Source organism: Delphinus delphis, chromosome 15 (assembly GCF_949987515.2).
Source record: "Delphinus delphis chromosome 15, mDelDel1.2, whole genome shotgun sequence".
Lineage (NCBI taxonomy): Eukaryota > Metazoa > Chordata > Mammalia > Artiodactyla > Delphinidae > Delphinus > Delphinus delphis.
In genome coordinates this window covers 73397604-73416546 of record NC_082697.1, presented here as the reverse complement: position 1 = coordinate 73416546, position 18943 = coordinate 73397604, and the positions used below count along the sequence as shown (strand labels likewise).

At 41.6% G+C, this 18943-nt stretch overlaps 1 protein-coding gene across 1 annotated transcript in view; it reads right to left on the bottom strand.

Annotated features, from left to right (window-relative positions):
• Positions 1-14320, bottom strand: part of TPST1 (tyrosylprotein sulfotransferase 1) — a 116844-nt gene extending 102524 nt beyond the window's left edge. The window contains exon 1 of the mRNA XM_060032189.1: positions 14104-14320. The gene's annotated coding sequence lies outside the window, so the exon portion shown is untranslated. The remainder of the gene's footprint in view (positions 1-14103) is intronic.
• Positions 14321-18943: the final 4623 nt, after the last annotated feature.

Sequence of the window (18943 nt, the reverse complement as noted above, 5' to 3'; positions counted from 1 at the left end):
TCATAAAAAGCTAAATGAAGAAAATGACATCAGAATGAATCTTAGAAGATAAGCAGGACTCCAACTGTGGGACTGAGGGAAGAAAGAGTATTTTGAGCAGAGAAAATAAGATAATAAGAAGCCTCAAAGTGGAAGAGTACAGCATGTATTCAGAAAATGTTAAGTAATCAGTTTAACCAGAGTGTATGGGAACAAAAGCAAAGAAAACTGGAAAAACAAAAATGTATTATCTCAAAGTTGTCAGTAACCTAAAAAAATGTGCTAAAATCTAATGCATGAAACTCTTCTACTACATAAATGTAAGAAAAGGCTGAAGGAAACACATCCAGCATGGCAGAGTAGGACCTCTAAAAGTCTGATCTTCCATAAAATTAATGAGAACACTGACACAAATGGTCAAAATCAACTTTTTCAGAAATCTGAAAACCAAAGGCTTGCAACAATCTTAAAAACATTTAGTCATGAAAAGCAGCTGGATTTCAGCAAGCAGAGCAAGCTTTATGGCATTTCAATTTGTCCTATTTCCCTCCTTCCAGCTCCATGGAAGCCTGGGAAATCAACAACCTGCAAACACGGTAGGTGGGAATAACAGCAGTCCAGTAGCCACTGAAGGGAGCAGAAGAGGTTAGGCGCTCCCTCTGAAACCACAACTCCAAAGAATTGTATTACTTAACCAGTCTAGCAGTTCACTGGAAAAACTCCATTCTCAGGGCTTATCTTCATTGGACCTGAATCAGAGCACCCTCAATGTAAACAATTCCATCCCCAGGGCTTTTGTTAAAATAACCAGAGACAATTTTTTAATGCCATAGCTGTCTGCAGTGGCAATAACAATTGGGGCAAACAATATATTGATCAAAAAACTTAAAAGGAAAAACTGAGGAATGAGATGTAGAGGGTTTAGAAAAGCTCCAACATATTTTTAGTAATCTAGAAGGCATGCACATGCCCAGGAAAGACCTAGGAAGGCCCTATTCTCTCACTTCTGGCTGACCCTGATATTCTACACAACCAGGAAGTAAAGGCTAAGGCACAATGCAAATTTCTGGTGCATTAAGGGAGCCACAACACACACACACACACACACACACACACACACACACACACACACACACAGTCCCTCAACAAGGTTAGGAGACTTATGGGTTCAAGACATAAGGAAATCTGCCCAATCATTAGCTAACCACTAAGCAAACCAAGCAGAGACTTCAGTGGTTACACAGGACAAAGAGTACAGGGTTTACAGAATTAGTCCAAAAAAGTAACAAAACTAATAGCAACAACAACAAACCCTGGGAGAGAGGGTGATTTTCAGAGTAGCTACATTATATTATTTAAAATGTCCATTTTCAGCAAAAACTATGAGACACACAAAGAAACAAGAGAGTATGACCCAAACACAGGGGAAAAAAGGGCAGTCAACAGAAACTATCCTTAAGGAAGCTCAGATGTTGGACTTACTAGACAAGGACTTTAAATCAGCTTTTGTAACTATGTTCAAAGAACTAAAGGAGGACTTCCCTGGTGGCGCAGTGGTTGAGAGTCTGCCTGCTGATGCAGGGGACACGGGTTCATGCCCCGGTCCAGGAAGATCCCACATGCTGCGGAGCGGCTGGGCCCGTTAGCCATGGCCACTGAGCCTGCGCGTCCGGAGCCTGTGCTCCGCAACGGGAGAGGCCACAACAGTGAGAGGCCCGCGTACCGCAAAAAAAAAAAAAAAAAAAGAACTAAAGGAGATCATGTCTGAAGAATTTAAAGGAATTACGAGAATTTCTCACCAAATAGGGAGTATCAATAGAGATAAAAATTATTCTTTAAAAAAAGAACCAAGCAGAAATTCTGGAGTTAAATAATTAAAATGAAAAATTCACTAGAGGGGCTCAACAGCAGATTTAAGCTAGCTGAAGAATCTGCAGACTTAAAGAGAGATTGATTTTCTAGTCTGAAAAACAGAAAGAAGAATGAACAAAAGTGAATTCAGCCTCAGATCTCTGGGATATCATCAAGCACACCAAAATATGCAGAAGTCCCAGAGGAGACAAAAAGAGGAAAAAATCAAGAGTTACATAAATAAATGGCTGAAAACACCCTAAATTCAGTGAAAAACATTAATCTTAACAACTGAGGAACGAGATAAACACCAAGTAGGATAAATCAAAGAGATATACAGCTAGACACATTATAATCAAACTGTCAGAAGCCAAAAACAGAGGTTATTGAAGGTACCAAGAAAAAAGTGACTCATCGCATTCAAAATCCTCAATAAGATGAAAAGCTGACTTCTCATCAAAACCACAGAGGCCAGAGACAGTGGGATAACATAATCGCAGTGCTAAAAGAAAAGGAAAAAGACTATCAATCAAGAATTCTAAATCCAGCAAAACTATCCTTCAAAAATGAAGGAGAGGGACTTCCCTGGTGGTGCAGTGGCTAGGAATCCACCTGCCAATGCAGGGGACATGGGTTCGATCCGCGGTCCGGGAAGATCCCACATGTCATGGAGCAAATACGCCTGTGTGCCACAACTACTTAGCCTGCACTCTAGAGCCCACATGCCACAACTACTGAAGCCCGTGCACCTAGAGCCTGCACTCCGCAGCCAGAGAAGCCACCACAAGGAGAAGCCTGAGCACGGCAACGAAGAGTAGCTCCCACTTGCCACATCTAGAGAAAGCCCGCGCACAGCAACGAAGATCCAGCACAGCCAAAAAATAAATTAATTAAATTAAATTTTTTAAAGAATCTAAAAAATAAATAAACAAATAATTTAAAAACTAACTATCTCTTTTAAAAAAAAAGAAGAAAGAGAAATTAAGATATCCCCACTAAACAAAACTGAAAGAATTCATCGCTGGAAGGGCTGCTGTACAAGAAATAAAGGGAGTCCTTAATGATGAAATAAAAAGACGCTAGACAGTAACCCAAATCCACATGAAGAAATAAGCACTAATAAAGATAACTACACAGATAAATACAAAAGGCAGTATAAAGATATTTTTGTTCATAACTCTTTTCCTACATGAATTAAATGACAACTGCATAAAGCAATAATTAAATAACTGTTGATGGGATTTTATTATAAAATATGCAGTTTGAATGACAATAAGAACATAAAGAAGGAGGAAATGAACAGAACTCTATTAAAACAAAGTTTTTGCATACTATTGAAATTAAGTTGGTATTAATCCAAAATAGATTGCTCTAAGATACTAACTGTAATCACCAGGAAAATAAAGAAAATTATAATAAAAGAAATAACAAGCTAATTAAAACATATCCTAGAAAATATTTAATACAAAAAGGCAGTAATGGAGGAATAGAGAAACTAAAAAGACATAAAACATATAGAAAACAAATAGTAAAATGGAAAACATAAATCCTAATATACCAGTAATTACATTAAATGTAAATCGATTACACACTCAAGAGGTGAGGATTGGCAGAAGGGACCAAAACGAAAACAAAAAACAATTAAAAAAAATCCAAATATATGATTTCTACAAGACATACTTTAGACTCAAAGACTAAGTGGGCTGAAAGCAAAAGGAGAGAAAAATACACACACATAAACAGTAGCCAAAAGACTCTGGAGTAGCTATACTAGCATCAGATACAATGCACTGTAAGATAAAAATTGTTACTAAAGACAAGGAACATTTTTATAATTACAAGAGGACAAATCTATCAAGAAGATATAACAATTATAAACATATATGCACCTAATAACAGAACCCCCAAATATACGAAGCAACATCTGACAGAATTGAAAGGAGAAATAGACAATTCAACAATAACAGTTGGAGGCTTCAATACTCTAATTTCAATATGGATAACACAACCACACAAAAGATCAGCAAGGAACCAGAAGACTCGAACAACACTACAAACCAACAAAATCTAGCAAACATCTATAAAACAGTCCAAGCAACAATAGCAGAATATACATTGTTTTCAAGTGCACAGGTAACATTCTCTAAAACAGGCCATAAAAGAAGTCTCCGTAAATTTAAAGGATTGAAATCATACAAACTATATTCTCCAACAACAATGGAATGAAATTAGAAAACAATAACGGGAAAATAATTTAAGAAATTTACAAAGATGTGAAAATAAACACCACTCCCCTAAATAACCAATGAGCCAAAAAATCATATGGGAAGTTAGAAGATATTTTGGGGGACATCCCTGGTGGTCCAGTGGTAAAGAATCCACCTCCCAACACAGGGGACACAGGTTCAATCCCTGGTCAGGGAACTAAGATCCCACATGCCATGGGGCAACTAAGCCCACATGTCACAACTACTGAGCTTGTGCACCTCAAGGAGAGAGCCTGCATGCCACAAAACTACAGAGCCCATGTGCCCTGGAGCCTGCATGCCACAACTAGAGAGAAGCCTGCTAGAGAAGACCGTGTACCACAACTAGAGAGAAGCCAACGTGCCACAACAAAAGACCCCGAATGCCTCAATGAAGATCCTGCATGCTGCAACTAAGACCCAACACAGCCAAAACAAAGAAAAATACTTTGCGATAGAAACCAAAACTTATGGGACGTGACAAAAGCAGCAAGAGCCATGCTATGAGAAAATTTATCGCTGTAAACACCTGTATTTAAAAAAAAGATCTCAAGTCAACATGTTACACACCTTAAACGTACACAATCTTATATGTCAATTATATCTGAATTAAAGATTTTTTTTAATTTTAAAAATTAAAAAGATCTCAAATCAACAACCAAACTGTACGCTTTAAGACACTAGAAAAAGAAGAACAAACTAAACCCAAAGCCAGCAGACAGAAGGAAATAATTCGTGAAATAAATACAATAGAGAATAAAAGAATAGAGAAAATCAACAAAACAAAAAGTCGGTTCTTTGAAAAGATCAACAGAATTGACGATCATTTAGTTAGAGTGAACAAGAACAAAAGAGAGAAGACCCAAATTACTAACGCCCAAATTACTGAAATTACTACCAACTTTACATAAGTAAGAATGATTATAAAGGCTTGTATGGAATACTATAAAAATTGTAATATAACAAATTACAAAACCTAGGTGAAATGGACAAATCCCCAGAAGACACAAACTGCTCAAATCAACTCACAAAGAAGTAATTTGAATAAAGCTATAACAAGTAAAGAAATTGAATAAATAATCAAAAACATCCCACAAAGAAAAGCCCAGGACCAGATGGCTTCACAGGTGAATTCTATGAAACATTAAGAATGAACACCAGGGCTTCCCTGGTGGCACAGTGATTGAGAGTCCGCCTGCCGATGCAGGGGACATGGGGTTGTGCCCCGGTCCGGGAGGATCCCACATGCCGCAGAGCGGCTGGGCCCGTGAGCCATGGCCGCTGGGCCTGCGCGTCCGGAGCCTGTGCTCCGCAACGGGAGAGGCCACAACAGTGAGAGGCCCGCGTACCACAAAAAAAAAAAGGAATGAACACCAACCCTTAACAAACTCTTCCAAAATACAGAAGAGATGGGAACACTTCCCAACTCATCCTATGAAGCCAATTTTCCTGATTTCAAAACCAGACGAAGACAATACAAGAAAACTATAAATAAACATTTATTATATAAATGCAAAAATCCTCAACAAAATAGCAGCAAACCAAATCCAACAACATATATAGAGAATCACACATCATGACCAAATGTGGTGTATTCCATGCATGCAAAGTTGCTTCAACATATGAAAATCAATTAATGTCATACAAAAGAGCAAAAACCACATGATCTCAAATAGGCACTGAAAAAAGCATTGGACAAAATCCAACACTCTTTCATGATAAACACAATGAATAAACTAGAAATAGAGAACATCATCAACTTGAAAAAGGACATCTAAGAAAACCCACAGCTAACTTCACATTTAACGATTCCCCCTAATATCAGGAACAAGACAGGATGTACACTCTCACCATTTCTATTCAGTATTATACAGGAGATTCTAGCCAGGGCAGTGAGACAAGAAAAAGAAAAGAAAAACAATCCAGATTGGAAGGAAGAAGTAAGACTATCTCTCTTCAGAGATTATATATCATGTATATATAAAATCCTAATAAGTCACTAAAAAACTATCAGAACTATTAAATTAATTTGGTATGGTTTTAAGGTACATGACTAATATAAAGAATTCAATTATATTTCTATATACTATCAATAAAAATCCAAAAACAAAATTGAGAAAAGAATTCCACTTACAATAGCACCAAAAGAATAAAATATTGGGCTTCCCTGGTGGCACAGTGGTTGAGAGTCCGCCTGCCGATGCGGGGGACACGGGTTCGTGCCCCGGTCCGGGAGGATCCCGCATGCCACGGAGCGTTTGGGCCCGTGAGCCATGGCCACTGAGCCTGTGCGTCTGGAGCCTGTGCGTCTGGAGCCTGTGCTCCGCAACAGGAGAGGCCACAACGGTGAGAGGCCCATGTACCACAAAAAAAAAATAACTAAATAAAATATTAAGAAATACATTTAACCAAAAAATGCAAAACTTGTACACTGAAAACTAGAAAACACTATTGAAGTAAATTAAAGAAGATCTAAATAAGTGAAAAGTCATTACATGCTCATGGATTGGAAGAATAATACAGTTAAGATGGCAATATTCCCCAAACTGATCTACAAGTTCAATGCAATCTCTATCAAAATTCCAACCAGACAAGAGTGCCAAGACAATTCAAAGGGAGAAAGAATAGTATTTTCAACATATGGTGCTAAGACAACTGAATATCTATAGCAAAAAATGAGGTTGGACCCCTATCTCATACCACATACAAAATTCACAAAAGTGGATTAAAGATCTAAATGTAAGAGCTGAAACTATAAAACTCTTGGAAGAAAACATCGGAGTAAGCTTTCATGACCTTGAATCAGGCAATGGTTTCTTAAATATGAAACATAAAGCGCAAGCAACGAAAGAAAAAAAGAAGACAAACTTGACTTAATCAAAATTAAAAACCTTTGTGCCATCAAGAAAGTGAAAAGAGGGCTTCCCTGGTGGCACAGTGGTTAAGAATCCACTTAACCACTGCCAATGCAGGGGACATGGGTTCGAGCCCTGGTCTGGGAAGATCCCACTTGCTGCGGAGCAACTAAGCCTGTGCTCCGCAATAAGAGAAGCCACCGCAATGAGAAGCCCGCGCACCACAACAAAGAGTAGCCCCCGCTCGCCGCAACTAGAGAAAGTCTGCGCACAGCAACAAGACCCAACACAGCCAAAAATAAACGAGTAAAATAAATAAATTTTAAAAAAGAAAGAGAGAAAGAAAGTGAAAAGACACCTACAGAACAGGAGATTTGTATCTGCAAATCATATCTGATAAGGGTCTAGTATCCAGAATATATAAAGAAATCTTACAACTCAACAACAGAAGGACAAATAACTCAATTTAAAAATGGACAAAGGAACAGATATTCCTCCAAAGATATACAAATAGCCAAAAAGCACATGAAAAGATGCTCAACATCATTAGCCATCAGGGAAATGCAATCAAAACCACAATGAGATATTACTTCATACCCATTCAGATAGCTAAAATACGAAGGTCAGATAATAACAAGTCTTGGCAACGAGGTGGAAAAATTGGAACCCTCATTTCTTGCTAATAGAAATGTAAAATAGAGTAGCCATTTTGGAAAACAGTCTGGTAGTTCCTCAAGATATTAGACCTACAGTTCTAGAGTTACCACATGACCCAGCAATTCCACCCATAGGTATAAGAGAAATGAAACATGTCCACGCAAAAACTTGTACACAGATGTTCATAGCGGCATTAGTCATAACAGCCAAAATGTAAAAACAACCCAAACACCCATCAACTGATTAATATATAAATGTGGTCTATGCATAAAATAGAATATTATTCAGCAAGAAAAAGAAATAAAATATTGATACATTCTACAACACGGAAGAACCTTGAAAACATGCAAAGTGAAAGAAATCAGTAACAAAGGACTACATATTGTATGATTACATTTATATGAAATGTCCTGAATAAGCAAATCTATACAGAGAGAAAACAGAGTAGCAGTTGCCTAGGGATGGAGGGGATGACAAGTGGGAGAGTTGGAGGTGACAGGTAAGGAGTGTGCAGTTTCTTGAAAATGTCCTAAAATTGACTGTAGTAAGGGTTGCACAACCCTGTAAATATACTAAAAAAAATTTACACCTTAAATGGGCGAATGTATGGTATGTGAATTATAGCTCAATAAAGCTGCTACCAAAAAAAGAAAGTAGGCTGGGCCCTACGCATTAAACTTTCTAGGGTGACTGCCTACTAAAATAGAAGGCATTTTTTAATTGAAGTGTAACTGACTTACAATTTATATTAATTTCAGGTGTACAACATAGTGAGTCAATATTTTTATACATTACAAAATGATCACTACCATAAGTCTAGTTGCCAGCTGTCACCATACAAAGTTATTACAATATTATTGACTATATTCCCTATGCTGTATATTACACCCCCAAGATTTATTTATTTTATAACTGGAAGTTTATAACTTTTAATCTCTCTCACCTATAAAATAAAAGATTTAAATAGGATCCAGAGTCTCCTAACAAAAATATCAAAACTGTCCAGGACACAATCAAAAGCCACTCATCACACCAAGAACCAGGAAAATCACAACTTGAATGAATAAAGACATTAACATAGACTAACACCAAGATGAATCAGATGTTGGAATTATCTGACAAGAATTTTATAGCAGTCATCATGCTTTAATGAGCAATGAGACATATTCTTGAAACAAAACAAACAAAATAGAAAATATTATCAAAGAAAGAGAAGACAAACAGAAAAAAATCAAATGGAAGTTACAGAACTGAAAAATACAATAACAAAACAAAACCTCACTGGATGGGCTCAACAGCAGAATGAATATGACAGAAGAAAGAAGGAGCAAACTTGAAACTAGAAGTAGAACATTAAGAATTACCCAATCTGAGCACCAGAGGAAAAAAAAAAAGAATGCCTCATGCCCTGTAGGACAGTAACAAAAGACCTAATATTTGTATCATCAGAGTCACAGAAAGAAAAGAGAGTGGGGCTGAAAAGTTATTCTAAGAAATGGCTGAAAATATCCCAAATTTGGCAAATGACATTAACTCACAGTTCAAGAAGCTAACAGAATTCCAAATAGGATATACCCAAAAAAATCCATGCTAAGACGTACCATAATTAAACTTCTGAAAACTGAAGACAAAGAAAAAATCTTTAAAGCAGCCAGGAAGAGAGAATACATTAGCTATAGGGAAACACAAATCCCAATGACAGAAGATTTCTCATCTGAAATCATGGATATCTGAAGGAAGTGGCATTTTTCAAATGCTGAAAGTAAAGACCTGTCAACCACAAATTCTATAAAGAGACATAGCTGACAAAGTCTTAAGAAAACTAAGAAACAGGGAATCCATTGGTTTCCAGTGGTCCAGTGGTTAGGACTCAGCGCTCCCACTGCCAGGGGCTAGGGTTCGACCCCTGGTCGGGGAACTAAGACCCCAAGAGCTGCCCGGCATGGCCAAAAAAAAAAAAAAAAAAAAAACTAAAAACTAAAAAACGGCAAACTACTCTACAGTTTACATCTTAGCTCTGAGGAATTATAAAATATGCTGATATTAATATATGAGCAATTACAAGTTTTTCCTATAACAGTAATTAAATATTTGAGAATTACAGATTTTCCCCCCTCACCATCACCAATGCTATTCACATAGGTAGATGGCTTTAATCCTACTTCCTTAATTCTCTTAGTTAAAAAGAAAGCTCTGGCTTCCCTGGTGGCGCAGTGGTTGAGAGTCCGCCTGTCGATGCAGGGGACACGGGTTCGTGCCCCGGTCCGGGAAGATCCCACATGCCGCGGTGCGGCTGGCCCGTGAGCCATGACCGCTGAGCCTGTGAGTCCGGCCAAAACAGTGAGAGGCCCGCGTACCGCCAAAAAAAAAAAAAAAAAGAAAGAAAGTTCTGCCACTGTTCAAGATCTTTATCAATTGGACAGTTTTTGTTCTAAAGATTCCAAAGCTTATAAGCCTAAAATCAGAGCTATTTGTTTAAAAAAGATATATCTGCTTCAACCATATGAAATAAAATCTATTTTAAATAGTATCTGCTAAAGAGGAAGCCTGAATGAACCTCTATAATACTGTCATAGTTTAACCATCTTAAAAGCCAAAGCATAAGAGCAAATATTTCTCTTAATGCACTCTAATTTATAGAGTGTGTGTGTTTTTAAAACAAGAATGACTGTGCAGGTATGACCAGTGACCTGTTAAGCAGCCAAAAAAGAAACAGCTGGTCAGCTTGCAAAACCGTGAATTCAGTGATCTGTTTTACATTATTTACCAACTGATTCATTCAGCCAATTTTTATCATTTCTAAAATATACCAAGTATTGTGCAAGGCAGTGATGAACAGATAAATAAGGCACTGTGATATTGTGATATTATAAGATTTATTGTAGAATAGAACAGTGTATCAATCTTCATCCCTGGTTCCTAGCATAGAGCTCCTAAGACCCTTAAATTTCTTGATAGGGGTGAGAGGAACATCTTTTGTTATTCATAATAGGGTCCTTTCAACCACATCTGGGAAAATGGGAGCTGGTTGCCAGAGGAATCAACCCCTGACCTCTGGAAGGGGAAAGAAGCTAATAACCAGCGGCCAGTGATTTAATCAAGTATGCCTACGTAATGAAGCCTCCATGAAAATCCTAAATAAAGGGGTTGGGAAAGCTTCCAGGCTGGTGAATACACTGAGGTGCTGGGAGGATGGCGAGCCCAGAAGAGGCATGGAAGCTCATGGAAGCTCCATGCCCCTTCCCACATACCTTGCCCTATGCATCTCTTCCATCTGGCTGTTCCTGAGTTACAGCCTTTATAATACAGTAAATGGGTAAAGGTAAGTAAAGAGCTTTCCTGAGTTCTGTGAGCCATTATAGCAAATTACTGACCTGAGGAGGGAGCTGTGGGAAGCCCCAGTTTATACCCAATTGGTCAGAAGTACAGGTCACAATCTAGGACTTGTGATTGGTCTGAAGTTGGGAGGAGTCGTGCAGGACTGAGTCCTTAATCTGTGGGGTCTGCACTAAATCCAGGTAGCTAGTAATAATTAAGTTGAATTGTAGAATACCCAGTTGTAGCCTGGAGAGTTGGAGAAGTATTTAATGTGAGGGGAAGACCTACATGTTTGGTATCAGAAGTGCTCCGAGTAGTATAAGAAACAGTAGTTTACCTTTAGGCATAATCCCAGACCTCCAGGAACTCCTAGTCATGACAAAAATGGGCCCATGAGAAATAATTTAAATAAAATGTGATAAGTAGTTTAATAGGTACATGTACAAAATATCAGGAAAGTAGGCAACTAACCATGCCAACAAAAGTGACATTTATGCTGATTTATAAAGGATGAGTTAAATGCTATATATAGTTCCTCAGGGTTCTCACTCCCTCTTAGAGCTCTCAAGCCAGTTCTCAGCCCTAGCTGCCTGTTACTGCCACATGAGAAACTTTTTTTTTTCATACACACACACTGTATTTTATTTTTACAAGAGGAGAAACATTTTTTAAATGAAAAGGTCTGGCCCCACACCAGACCAAGAATCAGAATCTCCTGGATGCCTTGATCCCCTCATCCTTAACCTTTAAAAGCTCCCCAGGTGGTTTTAAAGTAGAGCCTGGGTTGAAAACGGCCTACTCTGTTCAGGAAAAACATAACCCAGACCTCAACCAATCTTCTGGCAATGAGGAGAGAAAGAAAAGAATTTCAGGTAGGAACAATAGGATCTATGGTAGACTTAATGATAGGAAAGAAGAGGATTCTAAGGTTTCTAGGGTGAAGACCCTAAAATAGGAAGCTTGTGGATGAGCAAGATGAGGGAAGAGAAAGGAAAAAATAACCAAGTTTGAAGTACCAAGTATCCAAGTATAGTTACCCAATAGACAGACGAAAATACGAAACACCTGAAAGTTCAAGAAAAATGAGGACTGAATATACATCTTTGAAAACCAAAAATATACAGGTGCTACTTAAAGCCATGAAGGGAAGTGTACTCACACAAGGAAATTAGAGGACAGAAAAAAGAACAGAAAGTAAAACCCTAAGGAATACCACATTAATCTGAGGGAAAGCATATCAAGGCAATGTTTTGTTTTTGTTTGTTTTCGTTGGTGAAAACCTGAGCATGTGTGCAGGCTGAGAAAAAGAGAGAGAATATAGAATAGGAAAGATGTCAGTCAGCCTTAGAAAGTAACACCTTCCTCTGGTAAAAGGAAAGGAGATCAGATATCAGAGAGGTATAAGCACACAGAAAAATGACACACCCTTAAGAGTTCAGGGCTGATGCCCACCAATTTCTTCTGTGAAGTAGGAGACAAGATGAGCAATGTAGAGAAGTCAAGAGTAGGACAAGGAAAGGAGAACGGTAGAAACCTACAGACAGCAATTAGGTGTGGGTACATAAAAGGAAGCTGAGGAGTAAGTCAAAGCATCTCCAGACAGTGCAAGTGAAGTTGGGATCCAGAAGTCTAGAACAGCACCAGCGGCTGTTACACACTTTCCTCCAGCCTGCTCTGGAGACCCAAGGAGCAGGAAAAGCCGACTGTTTGATTCATCCAGGCTTGGAAACCATCAGAGCAAATGTGGCAAGAATGGCTTGAGGCCAGTAACACTGCTTTTATAATTTTAAAAAGTCAAACTTATTTTACTCTTTTTAAAAATCGACTATAGTCATTTCCTCTGAGAGCCAGAAAGGGGGACGGGGGTGGCTAATTCCTCTTTCACTCTTAGAGAACTTGTCAGAACTTCCACTCCTAAGCATTTTGGTCCCTTCAACAGTTGATTCCAAGAAATCTGAACCTGATTCCTCCCGGCAGACTCTTAAAGGATGAAAATTCACTGCAGACTGGACTATCCAGCTGGGAGATAAACATGTGAAATACTTCTTACACACAATGCTATTTCAACTAGGAGTTAGGGGCTATTTCTTCCCTAAAAAATAAAGGTTCAGCAAACACCAGACGGGGGGGGGGGGGTTTAAGGGGGCAATTACATTGCAAACATTGTTAAGAATACTTTACAAAGCCAATTATTATAAAACAACACATGGCACAAAGAGAGCAGAATTCAGTTCTTCGGGATGACTGCAGTAAGTAACTGACAATGTAATCTCTATCACACTTGGAGTTCACTAATTCATCCCGCCACCTCCTATACCACTCTTCAGGTAGCGCATCAATTCCCTTTGGATGCTGGACCTCTTGCTACCACCATGTGGAGAGTACAAAGGCCTGGAAGGAGGAAGATGGTAAGACGTGTGAGCACCTACCATGTACCAGGCCTACTGTGTGCCAGACTCTGGGCAATACACTTGACACGTTATGGGTGCAGCTCACTGAAAGACGAACTACGGTGTTAAAACTACAGACCGGGCATTCAGGAGAGTCGCAGTGTGTGAAGGTTTCAGTGTAAAGGAAAAGAAGTGCTAGCGACGGTGGTTGATGGAAGCGAAGGGAGAAGGGGCGAGTTGGGAAAGGAAGGCAACTGGGAGCAAAAGGGCAAAACCCAGGAATACTTGGCATGGGGGTGGGGGGGCGCGAGTGAAATGTCCAGAGGACACCGTATAGGAGGCAAGGATAGGGTGAGACTGAGGAAGGGAAGCCCGGGTATAGGTGAGGGCAAAAGTCCAATCCGGGGGGGCCAGGGCGTCTCATCCCCGGCAGGCGCCCCGAAGGACCGCGGGGTCTGGGAAACGATGCCAGCCCCGCGAGAGAGAGGGAAAGGCGCGGAGGAGGCGGGAGAGGGCGGGAGGCCGACCACGGCGGGGGCGAGCCGGGCTAAAAGGAAGCCCGAGACAGGGAAACGCCGGCGCTGGGGGAAGGGGTGGGCGCCGGGCCGCCGGGCTCTGCGCTGAGGGGGCGGAGCTGGACAACCGCCCGAGGGCAGAGGGGAGATGCAGCGGCCGGCGGCGACTGGGGCCGAGGGATGCCAGGACAGAGGCGGCCGGGACTCGGAGCTAGGTGAGCGGCGGAGGGAGCACAGCGGGGCCGGGGCGACGCTCCGACCCGAGCCGCAGCGAGCGCGGCGTCCCCCTTACCTGGGATGAGTGAGGAGCCGCCGCGCCGCCTCCCCAGCATCCTCGGCTCAGCTGCTTCTCCCACCGCCCTAGGTGAGGGCCATTCCACCCATCCGGGAGCCCGCCCTCACCGCCAGGCGCCAGCTGCTGCCAGCCCGGCTCGGCCGCGCGGAGCTACGCCGACGCGACCCGGGCCCGCGGCCGCCTCAGCAGCGACTCCCCCAGTCGCCGCCTTAGCGCCTGCAGCCGCCCTCCTGGACGGGCGCGGGATCACACACGTGCGGCGATTGGTTGCCCGGCGCCCGGCCGGGGGATATGTCGGACTCTCTGATTCGTGGGCTCCGCTGGCTGCCTTCCCCCCCGAGGGGGGCGGGGCTCGGCCTCCCTCCCGGTCTGACAGGCGCTGAGGGGCGGGGTGGGTCTGACGTCGGGGCCGCCCGGGCGTCCCTGCGTCCCTGCGTGTGCGCGCTCCCCGCGGGGTTCTGGGGCCGCCACCTGTGTGAGCGGGTTGTTGCCGAGCAACGGTGCGCGTGACCTAGCTGGAGGCGAGACGGGGGCAGGTGGCTGTCCACCGTAGCCCCAACCTCCAGCGTGGGTGCCTTTCAGCCTTGAAACCCTGGGACAGGACAGGAGAATGAGCTTTTCCAAGAAATCCTCTCTCTGCTTGTCCTTGCTTCAGAAACCACCTCTGTGCTGTTGCTGGCAGAGGAGCTTTCATCTCATTGAGGTGACCCAAAAATATAAATATCAAATTCACACATTTCATTACACACAAAGTGAGTGATAGATTCTGTCCCCACCACAGGGGCGGGGAACTGATACTTGAAAGAAAGAAGTGAAAACTAGGAAAGGAGAAAAGGGCAAAGAGATGGGGGACATTGGGGAGAGGGCTGAAATTTCACAACTGAAAAATACCCGTTCGTGTTCACAATACCTACAGGTATATCCACACGAGGTTCTGTCAAAGCAATTATTTCAACTCTATGAACATACATTGGAAAAAGCATAGGCTCAGGAATATAACAGCTTTATTCACGATGCCTATCTACCGTCTTGGAATGAGTTTTGTTATCTATAGAAAGAGGTCTGTAGAATATGTACCTCAGAGAGTTGCTGTAAAGATCAAGTGAAGTCCACACAAAAATCTGTACACGAATGTTCATAGCACCGTTATTCATAGTAGCCAATAAAGTGGAAATAACCCAGATGTCCATCAACTGATTAATGGATAAGTAAAATATGGCAAATCCACACAATGGAATATTATTGGGCCATAAAAAGAAGTGAAGTTCCGATACATGCTACAACAGGATGAATCTTGAAAATATCGTGCTAGGTGAAAGAAGCCAGTCACAAAAGACCACATATTATATGAGGCCCTTTATATGAAATGTCCGGAATAGGCAAATCCATAGAAAAAGCAAGTACATTAGTGGATGCCTTGGGCTGAGGAGATTGGGGGGAAATGGAAAGTGATTGCTAATGGCTATGGGGCTTTTGTGGGGGGAGTGATTGATGAAAATCATCTAAAATTGATTGTGGTGATGATTGTGCAATTCTGTGAATATCCAAAAAAATTGAATTGTGTACTTAAAGTAGGTGAATTGTATGGTATGTGAATTATATCTCAATAAGCTGTTATTTTTTAAAAAGAGCAAATAAGGTAACAAACCTCTGAAAGCCCCAGGCTGTGATGCCGCTCTAAGAACCAGGGCTCAGTATATCTAACTGTTTTCTCTTTATTCAATTGGCAAAACCTTGTAAGCAGTTTGACCTGAGGAAATTTAAAGAAATACCCACCACAATATTTTTCTATGGAACATTTAAATCAAATGAAGAAGATGATCTGATTTGACCCAAGCTGCTTTGGTGCGTCAGAAATGATCCACTAGGATTACAAAGCTCACCAAAAGAAAATGAACAACGTCGGCAGGCAGAAAGCAAGAGGAAAGGGAAAGGACACAGCATTCAACAAGGTGATTCTAGATACATCTGCACCCAAAGTCGTTTGTTTAACAAGTCTTTTAACTTTAAGTAAGAGCTGTGTCCCATTCCACTCCCTGCATTCCAGACCCCTTCAGGGAAACAGCTCACCCTGACCTGTGTAATCTTGAAGCCATGGCCAGCACCATGGAGTGTTAATCCCTTAAACACAGCCCCTGCCATCGTCTCTCCACAAGCCAGAAATGCAGCTCTGAGATGACCTCCACAATACCCAGAAAATACTTCACCTATCTACAAGACCTGAAAACAAAAATTTGAGTAGCCAGGTGGGGGCCTGCTGCTGGTATTTCACATATAAACTCTGAGAACAAATTCCAAATGTGAGGAATTCAGTAAGAAGGGGGGACATGAATCCCAGTGAAATCTGGCAGGGAGGTTGACTCCCTGCCCGTCCTGTGGCAGGATGTCTCCCTGAGCAAGACAGCTTCAGGTGGCCCAGGGACCACACTGTCTGTAAAAAAAAACAGCCCCAAACAAGGAGCTGCTTGATCTGAAGCAAAGCTCAGGGTCATATGGGAACAAGTTTTTCTGCTTTCCAAATCTACCCCCAACCCATATATAAGAAAAAAGTCTCCAAAATATACTCTTAAGTGAAAAGAACAATGTTAAAAACAGTATATATAATATGTCCATTTGTATTTTTTTCAAGTACACACACACACACACACACACACACACACACACACCCTTGTAATTTTCAGAGACAATCTCCAAAAGGATGCACAGTAAACTGGCAACAGTGGTTGTTTCTGGGAGGGAAGCTGAAAAACTTGGGTACAGGAGAGGGAAAGACATTTATTTTTCACTATGTATATACTCTTTGGCACTTTTTAAAATGTTGTGCCCTGTGCTTGGGTTACCTATTTAAAATGAATAAATACATAATTTTTTTTAAGAAAAGAACTCTTTTCTGGAAAACTCACTGATCAAGCCTATATGAATATCTGGTTTATGTGACATATGTATTGCTCTGTGTCATTTAGTAAGTCTCACACTGAGTACACATACTCTGAACACTCTGGATCTACTTTCTCTCTCCCCAGCTTTACCTCTTGCAGGTGATCAGCTCAGACTCAGAGAACCTCACCTGAGGGCCTAGACAGCTTCGTCCCCTGGCTGATAGGCAGTTCAAAGGCTCAGAGATTGTTTCTTCCAAACAGGCTGGTAGGCCCAAGGAAAGAGAGGAAGTACACAAGTGCTCACTGACACCCCAGTGAGTACCCGGAAGCCACTGTTGTCTTCTAGTTCAAACTTTGCCTGGCTTCTACTTCAGGGAGTCATCTCCCAGCAAGAAGGCCTGGCTGAGAGTAAGTGAGGACACCTTCCTACAGTCATCTCACCTCCTGGAAGGACAGTCTCCGTGCAACACACCTAAGAATGTTCAGGCTTTGAGGAGAACTGAAGAGGCAGCCCAGCACTCCAGCACTTTTATTTTGGGAGGTTGTTGGCTTTGCTTTGGTTTCTTTTTTTTTTTTTGGTTGCGCCGAATGGCTTGCAGGATCTTAGTTCCCCGACCAGGGATCAAACCTGGGGCCCTGGCAGTGAGAGCGTAGAGTCCTAATCACTGGACTGCCAGGGAATTCCCTGGAAAGACAAAAGTACAGCAGCTCCCCACTCATGGCACTTCCATTCCAGGATCTGGCATGGAGAGAGGATAGTGGTGGAGGTGGAAGGTGGATGGGATGGGGAGGATCTCAGAAATGGAAAATTGGGGAAGAGAATCATGCCACGTTCTACTTTTGTATTCTCTGTCTCAGCCCAAGGGAGCTGGAAATGAGGGCCGGGAGCAAGGGGTTTGGACGCAGATAATGGAGAGGGCAGGCTACCTTTGCCATGAAAGGGAAGGAACAGAGGTCTTTCAGAGAGCATGGACATGGCCTTGGGAGGAAGTGGAGAAGTGGGGACAAAGAGTTGTCAAGGGTAAGGGCAGAAATGGTGATGACAGAAGATGGTTGGTCAGCCTGACCCTCCATGCTGTCCCCAGCACAGGGCCTGGCACTGGTTGAATGAATGGATGGGTGAGTGAATGGATGATTAGCAAAAACTGCAGAGCTAAATAGACATTTCTCCAAAGAAGACATTACAGATGGCCAACAGACACATGAAAAGATTCTCAACATCACTAATTATTAGAGAAATGCAAATCAAGACTACAGTAAGGTACCACCTCACACCGGTCAGAATGGCCATCATTAAAAAGTCTACAAATAACAAATGCTGGAGAGGGTGTGGAGAAAAGGGAACACTCCTACACTGTTGGTGGGAATGTAAGTTGGTGCAGCCATTATGGAAAACAATATGGAGGTTCCTCAGAAAACTAAAAATAGAGTTGCCTTATGATCCAGCAATCCCACTTCTGGGCATATATCCAGGCAAAATTACAATTCAAAAAGAAACATGCATCCCTGTGTTCATAGCAGCACTATTCACAATAGCCAAGACATGGAAGCAACCAAAATGTCCATCAACAGATGAATGGATAAAGAAGATGTGGTACATATATACAATGGAATACTACGCAGCCATAAAAAAGAATGAAATAATGCCATTTGCAACAACGTGGATGGACCTATCATACGAAGTGAAGTAAGTCAGAAAGAGAAAGACAAATATCATATGATATCACTTATATGTGGAATCTAAACTATGACACAAATGAACTTACCTACGAAACAGAAAGGGATGCACAGACATAGAGAACAGACTTGTGGTTGCCAAGGGGAAGGGGGGAGGGGGAGAGATGGAATGGAGTGGGAGTTGGGGGTTAGCAGATGCAAACTATTATATAGAGAATGGATAAACAACAAGGTCCTACTGTACAGCACAGGGAACTATAGTCAATATCCTGTGATAAACC